Here is a 12,611-nt window from a genome sequence, read left to right on the forward strand (position 1 = left end):
CTCAATGGGTATGTTGTAACAAATACAACATATATCTGTCAAATTACTTCCCATGCTTGGGGAAGCACAGTGGCTCAGTGGTTAGCGCTGCAGCCCCACAGTGCCAGGGACCTGGGTTCGATTCCAGCCTCGAGTAGCTGTCTGTGCTAAGTTTGCACATTCTCCCCGTGTCTGCGTGGGTTTCCTCCAGGTGCTCCGGTTTCCTCCCACAGTCCAAAGATGTGCAGGCTAGGTGGATCGGCCATGCTAAATTGCCTGTAGTGTTCAGGGGTGTGTGGGTTATAGGGGGATGGGTCTGGGTGGGATGCTCCAAGGGACGGTGTGGACTTGTTGGGCCGAAGGGCCTGTTTCCACACTGTAGGGAATCTAATCTCACATTATTTATTCAGTATTAATTCATCCATTTAACATTAAAACAGAGCTTTTTTGGAATAATTACAGAGTTTCAGGTTTAAACTGCATGGTCACCTTTGCACAGACTATCAATACAATAATGATCATGTTCTGCAACAAACATACAATCCTGAACACATCAAAAATTTTGCACACATATGCAAAACCTCATTTCCAGTTGTCATGTATATTGCTTACCTAATGCAAGCTTCCATGGAAATCATTTGCATAACATTTCACTGACTTCACAGAACTCCCTAGTTTATTTGCAATACAGAGAAATGTCTGTATTCTATAAGCAACTTAATTCCTCTCCTGACAGTTGCAGTTTAGTTACAATAAAAAGAGAAAAACCCAAGTAAGATTCAACTTTTGCTCAAAAATAAGAGTTAAAATAGTGATTCAGTGATATCTGTGCCCCTAGTTCATTTACCTATTTTTCCAATCAACATGTTCAGCGATGTTATTACACACCTCTGAAGCAGTTTGGACTTGAACCCAGGCCTCTCAGACAGTGGTAGGGCCACTACTACTGCTCCATAAGAGGGCTTATATCCATAGTCCATTTAGCTCCAAATTTTAAGTATTATTCACCTGGTCTTCATTTTGACCTATTATCATGGCAAATAATTATACTAAAATGATCAAATACTTGTCATGATCTTTTGTCACAGAAGGTCCAGATTCAAATCCCACTTCATTGTCACTAAATTGCTTCATAACACATCAAAACTGGCTGTTTATAAAAACATTTTTGTCTAAATTTCACAAACTGAATTCAACAACTATTTGCATTTAAATGCTCGCTTACTGAATAAAAGCATCACCAAGTACTTCATACAGGCACAATCAAAAATGGGCATTGAGCTAAACAACAAGACAATACTGCACAAGTAGAGACCAAAAGCCAAAACAAATAAACAAGTCTTACTGTGGTATTTACAGTGAGAAAGCCAGCAAAAATGACAGTTTCAGAAAAGGAACTCCGGAGCATGAAGTCTGAATGGCTCAGTTCGTAGCCATTATTAGTGAACTAGAAGAATGCACAAGGGGCAGAGGAATTGAGAGTTCAGATGATCTTAAGGGCTGGAAGAGGTTATTGTGATGAAGAGAGGCAGAGCCAAGAAGGTGATTTTTCAACAGAGCAATTAATGCAGAGTAGAGAGCTAGGGGAGATTGAAGTCAGTCATCGGGCTACAAGAGCCAAGTCTATAAAAAGGCATAGGAAGGAGTTTAAGTATCTTGAGATTGGGGTGGAAGAATGAATTCCAGTTTGCATTCAGTTGAAAGCAAGAAAATTTAAGTGAAGATGAAATAGGTGAAACGTGCCAGAAAGTAGAGAATTAGACTGATACAAATTTTGCTACAAGGGCCACAGTGCTAACATTAAAATCTTGGTCAGGATGGAGACAAGGTATAGCCACACAGTGAAGCTTTGTTGAGCATAGAATCTCTACAGTGTGGATGCAAGCCAGTCAGCCCATCAAGTCACAGTGGCCCTCCAAAATCATCCGATCCAGACCCAACCCTCTACCACATCCCGTTAACCCTGTATTTCCCACGGATAATACACCTGGCCAGTACATCCCCGGACAGTACGCTTCTTGCATCTTATGTTGTTGGATGCAGTACATCAACATGAATTTATAGTATTGGATAACTAACAGTTGGAATCAGAGGGACATTTTCAGTATGGCAGCCTGTAGCTGCAGCCTGTAAAACAGCCTGTGGAGTACCACTGGAATTAGTGCTGGGGCCACATTATTTACAATATGTATCAATGATTTGGATGAGGACAGAGAATGCACTACAGGCAAGTTTGCAGGTGACAAAAACTGGTGGGAAGGCCAATGGTGAAAATGGCAGAGTCTGCAAAGGATATGTATAAAGACAGAAGAAAACTACAGAGGAGGGATTTAGGGATCTTCATACATCACAAATCATAATCACAAATAGCCAGCATACAAGTTCAGCTACAACGAGGAAGGGAAATGGGATGTTGGCCTTTATTTCAATGGAGTATGAAAAAAAGGAGTTCTTGTTAGAACTATCTAAAATACCAGTTAGACCAAACCTAGAATAGTGTGAGCAGTTTTTGGTTGTCTTATTGAAGGAAAGATTATTGTTATTGGATGCAGCCAGTTCATTATGTTAATCCTGGTTATGGAAGTTTTATGAGAAGACATTGAGTAGGTTGAGCCTGTACTCATTGGACTTCAGTATAACTGGAGGTGACCACATAGAAACATGCACGATTCTTAGGATCATGACAGAGTACATGCTGAGAGTTGTTTTCCCTTTGTGGGAGAGTCTAAAGCCACAGGACGTAATCTCAGAATAAAGGGTCTCCCATTTAAGACACAAATGAAAGAGAAATTCTTCTCTCAAAGAGCGGTGAGTCTGCAGTATTTGTAACTGCAGAAGACTGTAGAGGCTGGGTCATCTAGGCTGTGATGGATTTTTAATCTGGAAAGGGAGCAAGGATTATGGAGATAAGGCAAGAAACTGGAGTTGAGGATAAGATCAGCCATGGTCTCATTGATTGGTGTAGCATCCAATGAGCTGATTGGTCAACTTTGGGTCTTGTGGCTAATAGTTTCATTTAACAGTCCTGCAGGAAAGTTTCATTCAGCATTAGCTTTGGTGTTCACGTCATATTTTAAACTTCAGTATCTGTTGTTAAGTGAACCCAGATAGTGCTTCTCAAAGCACCTGCAGTTTTGACACTGAAGTGAATATATTTCTTTTTATTTCTTTTCCTAAATACAATTACCTTAGCCTCGTGGAACTTCCTATATTTTATACTATACCTTAAGGAAGAATGGATTACTTTTAAGTAACTTTCATTTTGTTTTTGATTTTCCCACAGACAAGAAGTTTTGCAACAGAAATTGCTGGAGAAAACTCAGCAAGTCTGGCAGCATAGAGTCATACAGCACAGGAACAGACTCTTCAGTCCAACTTGTTCATGCCGATCAAATGTCCCAATCTGATCTAGTCCCATTTGCCAGCATTTGGCCCATATCCCTCTTAACCCCACCAATCCAGATGCTTCTTGAACTTGTAACTGTACGTGCCTCCACCACTTCATCTAGCTGCTCATTTCATACACACACCATCCTCTACGTTAAAAAGTTATCCCTCAGGTCTTTTTTTAAGTCTTTCTCTTCTCACCTCAAACCTACATTCTCCAGTTTTGGACATTTCCCATCCTTGGCTACACACGCTGTCCATGCCTCTCATGATTTTACAAACCTCTAAGGTCACCCCACAGCCTTCGAAGCTCCAGGGGAGAAAGCCCCAGCCTATTTAGCCTCTCCCTACAACTCAAACTCTCCAGTCATGGCAACATTGTTGTAAATCTTTTCAGCACATCTTATGTCAAGGCAACCCAAAATGGTATGTCTGGTAATAAAAGCTGACAGGCAAGGCAACCTGCTGTGACCAATCCAATAAAGTAATACCCAAATCAAAATGGTTAATAGCCCAGCTAACAGTGATAACAGTTAAACAATCAAGCTCTTTTATTGAAACCTGCTGTCTTTTTATAGGGGCTGAAGTGATGCTTCCAAATCCATTCAGTCAATACATAGAGTTCATATAATTGCACAAGCAGTGAAAAGGCTCATGAGCTGAGGAAATTTTAGCCTCGTTAAATTCCAGCAACACCAGGAAACAGGCAGGACGTTAAGTGATAATGGGAACTGCAGATGCTGGAGAATCCAAGATAACAAACTGTGGAGCTGGATGGACACAGCAGACCAAGCAGCATCTCAGGTGCACAAAAGCTGACGTTTTGGGCCTAAGTCCTCAACTTGCATCTAAATGAGCTTTGGTAAAAACATCCTGACAAGAGGATACCATACAATCATACTTCCACATTGGTTTCTGAGGCCTTTAAACATCAAGAATTTCAGAAGGGGTTGAATGTCTGGTTGCACAAACACACAAGTGATTGTTTTCCCCAAAAACAAGTTAAGGTTATTTCCATTCAATGCACTAACCAGACAACTGACAGTATTAGTTGATGTTAATAACTAGTATTCACAATATTGAGCAATTGGATTTAGAACCGGCATTGTAAGAAAGAAATAAAACAAACACTCAACACCAAAGGGAAGTATTTTGCCAAAAATGAGGTTTTACATCTCCTACTTCCCAATAAAATTGTTGGAAACAGTTGTGTAACTCAGAAATCAAACATCAGTGCTGTGGGAGAAAGCAGAGTTAACATTTTGAGTCCAGTGATTCTTTATCAAAAGTTATAGCTAGGAAAGTGATATTTATGTTGAAGGCTGGAGTTTGGTGGTAGTGGTAGTGGTGCTTGTGGTTAGGGGGGTGTGGTAGAAGGAGAGAGAGTGAGTGAGAGAGATGGGATGGGAGGGTAGGAGTGTGAGGGGGAGCAGAGAAAGAGAAGACAATGTGAGAAAGAGAGAGAGCGAGACTACAGCGAGACCATTGACTCCAGACCCCATGGAATCTCATGGTTTCACATTAAACAAAGGCAAGGAAACCTCCTGCTGATGTCATGTATCGTCCTCTCTCAGCTGATGAATCAGTACACCTCCACCGTCAACGACATTTAGAGGAAGCACGGGGGATGGCAAGTGTACAAAACGTACTCTGGGTGGGGCATTTCAATGTCCACCACCAAGAGCAGCTCAGCAGCAGTACTACTGATCACGTTGTTTGGGTCCTCAAGGACATAGCTGCTTGACTGCCTGATGCAGGTGGTGATGCCACAAACAAGAAAGCAAAACATACTTGATCCCTTCCTTACCAATCTGCCAGCTGCAGATGCATCCTGTATCAGTAAGAGTGTGGCGGCCGCACAGTCCTTGTGGAGACAACGTCCAGCCTTCACATTGAAAATAACCTCCATCATGTTGTGTGACACTATCACCCTGTTAAATGAGACAGAATTCTAACAGATCTAACACCTCAAGACTGGGCAACCAAGAGACACTGAGCGACATCAATAGCAGAAGTGTATTCCAGGATATTTTGCAACCTCATGGCCCAGCATATTCCCCACTCAACCATTACATTCAAGCCAGGGGATCAACTCTGGTTCAAAGAAGAGTGCAAGAGGGCATGCCAGGAGCAGCACCAGGCATACCTGAAGATGAGGTATCAACCTGGTGAAGCCAGCAAACAGGACTACTTGCTTCCTATGTTGTGTGGCATGTAAGTGATAGTCAAAGCTGAGCAATCCCACAACCAACAGATCAGATCTAAGCTCTGCAGACCTGCCACATCCAGTCTCAAATGGTGGTGGATGATTAAACAACTCACCAGAGGAGATGCTCCACAAATATCCCATTCAGAATGACGGAGGAGCCCAGCGCGTCAATGTAAAAGATAAGGCTGAAGCTTTTGCAGCAATCGTCAGCAAGAAGCGCGGAGTAGATGATCCATCTCAGCTCTTCCAGTTGTCTCTAGTATCATAGAGGCCAGTCTCCAGCCAATTCAATTCACTCCACGTGATATCAAGAAATTGTTGGAAGCACTGGATACTTCAAAGGCTATGAGTTCTGACAACTTTCTGGAGATAGTACTGAAGACGTGTGCTCCAGAACTCGCTGCTCATCTAGCCAAGCTGTTCCAGTACAGTTACAACACTGGCATCTATCCGCAAATGTGGAAAATTAGAACGTAGAACATAGAATTCAGAACATAGAACTCAGAACAGTACAGCACAGGACAGGCCCTTTGGCCCATGATGATGTGCCAAACTTTTACCTTAATCCTAACGTCTATCAAACCTCCACCCCTACCAAATACTACCATCCATATGCCTATCTAAAAGCCGCTTAAATTCTCCTAATGAGGCCGACTCCACCACCCTCTCCAACAATGCATTCCACGCCGTGACTACTCTCCAAGTAAAGAGCCTGCCTCTGACGTCTCCTCTATATCTACCTCCACTCACTTTAAAACTATGCCCCATCGTAATAGCTACCTCCACCCTAGGAAAAGGTCTCTGGCTGTCCACTCTATCTATACCTCTGAACATTTTGTACACCTCTATCAAGTCACCTCTCATCCTTTGTCGTTCTAAAGAGAAAAGCCCTAGCTCTCTAAATCTTACCTCGTAAGACCTTCCCTCCACTCCAGGCAACATCCTGGTACCTCTCCTCTGCACCTTTTCCAACACTTCCACATCTTTCCTGTAAGGAGCTGACCAGAACTGGACACAATACTCCAGATGTGGCCAAACCAGGCTTTTGTATAGCTGGAGCATAACTTCACAGCTCTTGAACTCAATCCCTCTATTAATGAAAGCTAACACACCATATGCCTCTTTAACAACTCTATCCACCTGGGTGGCAGCTTTCAGGGAACTGTGGGCATGAACCCCAAGATTTCTCTGCTCCTCCACACTGCCAAGAATCTTCCTGTTAACCCTGTATTCTGCTTTCAAGTTTGTCCTTCCAAAATGAATCACCTCACACTTTTCAGGGTTAAACTCCATCTGCCAGTTCTCAGCCCTGCTCTGCATCCTATCAATGTCTCTTTGTAGCCTAGAACAGCCCTCTGAACTGTCCACACAACATGACCCACCTTCATATCTTCCACAAAACTTTGCTAATCCACCCTTCCACTCCTTCATCCAGATCATTTACATAAACCAGAACAGATCCTTGTGGTACACCACTCGTAACTGAGCAGCATGTTGAATATTTTCCATCTACCACTACCTTTTGTCTTCTAAGGTTCAGTCAAATTTGAATCCAATCTGCCACATTTCCCCCATCCCATGCCTCTTTACCTTCCACATGAGCCTACTGTGGGGCACCTTAGCAAATGTCCTATTTAAATCCATGTATACCACATCCACTGCTCCACCTTCATCCATGTGTTTGGTCACCTCTTTGAAGAATTCAACAAGGTTTGTGAGGCGTGATCTATCCTTCACAATTCCATGCTAACTATGACAAATCAAACTGTGCCTATCCAAGTGATCATAAATCCCATCTCTCAGAGCTCTTTCCAATAATTTGCCCACCACTGACGTAAGACTAACTGGCCTGTAATTTCCGGGGTTATCCCTATTCCCTTCTTTGCCTCTCTCCAATCTTCTGGCACTATAGACAGTGAGGACGAAAAGATCATCGCCAAAGGCCCTGCGATCTCTTCCCTCGCTTCCCATAGAATCCTTGGATAAATCCCATCAGGCCCAGGGGATTTACCTATCTTCAAGTTCCTCAAAATTCTTAGTACATCTTCCTAACTAACATCCACCTCCTCTAGCCTACCAGCCTGTTTCACACTGTCCTCCTCTACAACTAGGTCCCTCTCAGTTGTGAATACGGAAGAAAAGTATTCATTAAGGGCCTCTCCTATCTCTTTAGGCTCTGTGCATAAATTCCCTTTACAATCCTTGATCGACCCTACCCTTTCTCTGGTCATTCTCTTATTCCTCATATACTTGTAAAAAGCCTTGAAGCTATCTGCCAAGATTTTCTCATGCCCCCTTATCGCTCTCCTATGCCCCTTCTTCAGCTCCTTTCTGGATAACTTGTATCCCTTTACATCCTTTTCTGTTCCTTGTTTCCTAAACTTTACATAAGCATCCTTCTTCCTCTTGACTAGTCATTCAACCTCTTTTGAGAACCAAGGCTCCCTCACTCAACCACATCTTCCGTGCCTGCTAGGGACAAACGTATCGAGCGCACACAGTATGCATTCCTTAAACAATCTCCACATTTCAATCGTGCTTTTCCCTGACAGCATCTGTCCCCATTTTATGTTACACAGTTTTTGTTACCCTTCCCCCAATTATAAACCTTACCCTGCTGTATGTACCTATTCTTTTCCATGACTATTGTAAAAATAACAGAGGTACGATCGCTACTGCAAAAATGCTCTCCTACCAGCAGGTCTAACACTTGGCCTGGTTCATTGCCATGCACCAAATCCAAAGTGGCCTCTCCTTGTGTTGGTCTTTCTACGTACTGTGTCAGGAATCTTTCCTGAACACACTGGACAAAATCCACTCCATCTAAACTATTACAACTAAAATGTTTCCAAGCAATATGTGGAAGGTTGAAGTCACCAATGATTACAACCCTGTGATTTCTGCACCCTTCCAGTATCTGCCTCCCAATCTGCTCCTCCACTTCGCTGCAACTGTTAGAGGGTCTGTGAAAAAAAAAACCAACAAAGTGACTGCTCCTTTCTTGTTCTGGACCTCAACCCAAACTGACTCTATAGACATATCATCCTTGAATTGCCTTTCAGTAGCTGCTATACTAGTCCTGACTAGCCATGTCATTCTCCCACCTCTTTTACCACACTCCTTATTTCTTTTAAAGCATCTAAATCTCAGAACTTCCAACAACCATTCCTGTCCCTCAGTTACCCAAGTTTCTGTAATGGCCACAACACTGTCGTTCCAAGTACTGACCCATGCTCCAAGTTCATCCGCCTTATTTCTGATACTTCTAGCATTGAAGTATCCACACCTCAAACCATCGCTGTGTCCACAATTATGCTCCATCATCCACATTTCTTTATTAACAACCTCACTCCCTGTGGTGTCTGTTGGAAGACTGAAAAACTCATCCTCTGAATTACAAATCTGGTTCCCCACCCCCTGCCAATCTGGTTTAAACCATTCCGTATAGCTCGAGCAAATCTCCCTCCCAGGATATTTGTGCCCTTCCAGTTCAGGTGCAACCCGTCCTTACTGTACAGGTCCCACCTTCCCCAGAATGTGCTCCAATTATCCACATAATGGAAGCTCTCCCTCCTACATCAGCCCTGTAGCCACGTGTGTAGATGCACTCTCTCCCTATTTCTTACCTCGTCATCACGTGGTACTGGTAGTAGTCCAGAGACAACTATCCTGTTTGTCCTGGACTTCAGCTTCCAACCTAACTCCCTGTACTTGTTTTTCACATTCTCTGCCGTTTTTCTGCCTATGATCCAAGACATCACAGACCCTGGCACCCAGGAGGCAACATACCATCCGTTCTTCTCATTCGCATCCTCAGAACCACCCGTCTGTGGATCTTAGTATTGAATCCCTCATTACAATTGCTCTCCTATTCTCCTCCCTTCCCTTCTGTGGCACAGGGCCAAGCTCGGTGCCAGAGACCCGTCTGCTATGGCATTCCCCTGATAGATGTTCCCCTCCCGACCCTGCAACAGTATCCCAAGTACGTCCTTTATGTAAAAAGCAGGACAAATCCAACCTAGCCAATTACTATCCGACCAGTCTACTCTCAATCATCAGTAAAATAATTGAAGGTATCATCAATAGCAGCACCTGCTCAGTGGCCCCGATTTAGAGTTCCACCAGGGCCACTCAGCTCCTGGCCACATTACAGCCTTGGTTCAAATATGGACAAAAGAAGTGAATTCCAGAGTTGAGTGTGACAGCCCTTGACATCAAGGCTACAATCAACAGAGTATGGCATCAAGAAGCCCTAGCAAAACTCGAATCAATGGGGGCAAACTCTCTGGTGGTTAGAGTCATATCTGACACAGAGGAAGACGGTTGTGGTTATTACAGGTCAGTCATCTCAGCTCCAGGACATCTCTGCAGGTGTTCCTCAGGTAGTATCCTATGCCTAACCATTTTCAGTTGCTTCATCAATGATCTTCCCTAGATCATAAGGTCTGAAGTGGGAATGTTCACTGATGATCGTTCAAATGTTCAGCACCATTTTCAACTCCTCAGACACCGAAGCAGCCCTTGTCCAAATACAACAAGATATGAATAATATCCAGCCTTGTGCTGACAAGTAGCAAGTAACATTCGCACAACACAAACATCAGGCTATTACCATCACCAATAACAGACAACCTGACCACTGCCCTTCGACACTCAATGGTGTTACCATCTCTGAATCAGCCACTGTCAATATTCTGAGAGTTATCATTGACCAGAAGCTCAAATGGGCTCACCACATAAACATAGTGGTTATAAGAGCAGGTCAGAGAGTAGGAATACTGCAGCAAATAACCCACCTCCTAACTTCTGAAAGCCTGTCTTTCATCTGCAAGTCACAAGTCAAGTATGATGGAATGCTCCCCACTTGGATGAGTGCAGCCCCAACAATTCTCAAGAAGCTTGACACTATCCAAGACAAAGTAGCACGCTTGATTGGTACTGTATCAGCAAGCATCTACTCCCTCCAACACTGACGTTCATTAGCAGTTGTCTGTACTGTAGAAGTTCACCAAACAAACATTCTCAGACAGCACCTACCAAACCCATTACCACTTCCATCTAGAAGGAAAAGGGCTGCAGATTCATGGGGACACCACCACCTTCAAGCTCCTCTCCAAGCCACTCACCAGCCTGACTTGGAAATATATCACCATTCCTTCATTGTCACTGGGTTGAAATCCTGGAATTCCCTCCTTTATGGTATAGTGGGACAATCTACAGCAAGTCAAGATGGCAGCTCACCACCTTCTCAACAGCAACTAGGGACAGACAATAAATGCTGGCTAGCCAGCAATGTACACATGCCACAAAGTCAACAAAAAAAGACTTAAATGTACAAGTCCTGCCCTGATTTGCTTTTCCAAAATGCATCACTTCACATTTATCGAAATGAACTCCATCTGCCATGTCTCGGCCCATCAGTCCACAACAAGGTCAAGAGGATCAGAGAGATAAAGAGTCCATAAGACGGAGAGTCAGCAGAAATCAGGAGGGTTGATGAGAGTGAAGGTCAGCAGAGTCTGGGAGGTTTGGAGATTGGGAAATTTAGCAGGATTGGATGGGTGAGTGAGAGGTAATGCCATTGATGAGTTGGCATTGAACAAGAATGTTGGCAGCAACTAACAGGGTCAGGGAAAAGGAATTTCAGTGACTGGGAGCTGTATGGGCTGCTCCAAAATGATACCAATTGAGTCACATGATCATATGGCAAACCCTGAACAAAACAATGTTGCGGTGAAATTCCAGATGCTAAACACAAATACCAGACTTGTTAACGATCCAATTTTACATCAAATGACGTATCAGACTCTTATGCCATACTAAGGAGTGAGGCTTTGGAGGAATTTAAAAGAAATAACAAAATTTTAAAATCAAAGCATTGCCAGGCCAAAAGCACAGGATTGATATACAAACTTGATGACTGTTAGGATAGGGCAGAAGACTTTTAGATTTTTCTTGCCTTCATGTACCGTGGATTATCGAAATCAAGCCGGAAGATCATTAGTCACAGAGGTAAAATAAAGGCATGCATGAGTTTTGGTAATAGAGAAGCTATGTTGAATGTTACAATAAGGAAGTCGGCAATATTGGTGATAGGGCCGAAACGTAGCCTGAAGTTCACATCAGGGTCAAATATAATATCCTGACTGCAATCCATCTAACTTAGCCTCAGACAGTTGTCAAAGAGAGGGTTGAAACCTGTAGCCAGGGCACAGAACTTGAGACAGACCCAAAACAGCAGGCTTTTTTTTCTGTTAATCCAGTGCTAGATGTCAAACAAGTCGGAACGAACACCAGAGACAGCGAAAAGATCAAGGTAAGTAGTGAGATGACACCAACAGTAATTAGTGCATTAAATTTGGTTGTGTTTTTCTGGCAGCAATCTTCCTCTAAATATGTTTCTGCTTCATTATTCAAAGATTAGCTTATTTGAATTTCTGTTGGACTGCACAACAGATTCAGTAAATTGAAAAAATCCTAATAATGGCAACTAAAATCAATTTATCTTAACATTTATGAATTCTTAAGAATCACCAACAATTGCTTAATTTTCTCAGGAATGCACACTTCATATACTACCTGTTCCTCAGCCTCAAAGAAAGGAATCATTTTCCAATATAGTACAGATGTCAGACTTTCACTTTTGTTTCAAAACACTTCCAAAAGTTTACTGAAAGGAAGGAAATTTAAATAATGACAACATTAGCATCAAATTTGCAGAAAATTTCTTTCTAAATTACCGTTGCAAATAAGACCATTTTCATTTCACTTCCTTAAGAACTGCTCATCTTAAGTCCCTTCCTTCCTCTTACTGAAAAACTAGAACATGATCAAAAAGGTCACTGAACTACAAGAATGCAACTGAGCATCCATAAGTAAACTCAGGTTTTCAGAAACCCGCCCCTTCAACCTTAACCTCACCAACCACCTCCAGTGATCAAAAATGCCCTCAACCACATCTCTTGCCTTTCCCTCAAACCCCCTTTGCTTAACAAAAATAAAGACAGAATCGCCCGGTCCTAACATACATCTCACC

The 12,611-nt window shown here is 42.8% G+C and overlaps 1 protein-coding gene across 8 annotated transcripts in view; it reads right to left on the reverse strand.

Annotated features, from left to right (window-relative positions):
* The window catches only part of rapgef2b (Rap guanine nucleotide exchange factor 2b), a 387,135-nt gene that overhangs the window by 221,746 nt on the left and 152,778 nt on the right, over window positions 1-12,611 (reverse strand). The window lies entirely within an intron of this gene.

The sequence above is a fragment of the Stegostoma tigrinum genome, chromosome 1 (genome assembly GCF_030684315.1).
Source record: "Stegostoma tigrinum isolate sSteTig4 chromosome 1, sSteTig4.hap1, whole genome shotgun sequence".
NCBI lineage: Eukaryota > Metazoa > Chordata > Chondrichthyes > Orectolobiformes > Stegostomatidae > Stegostoma > Stegostoma tigrinum.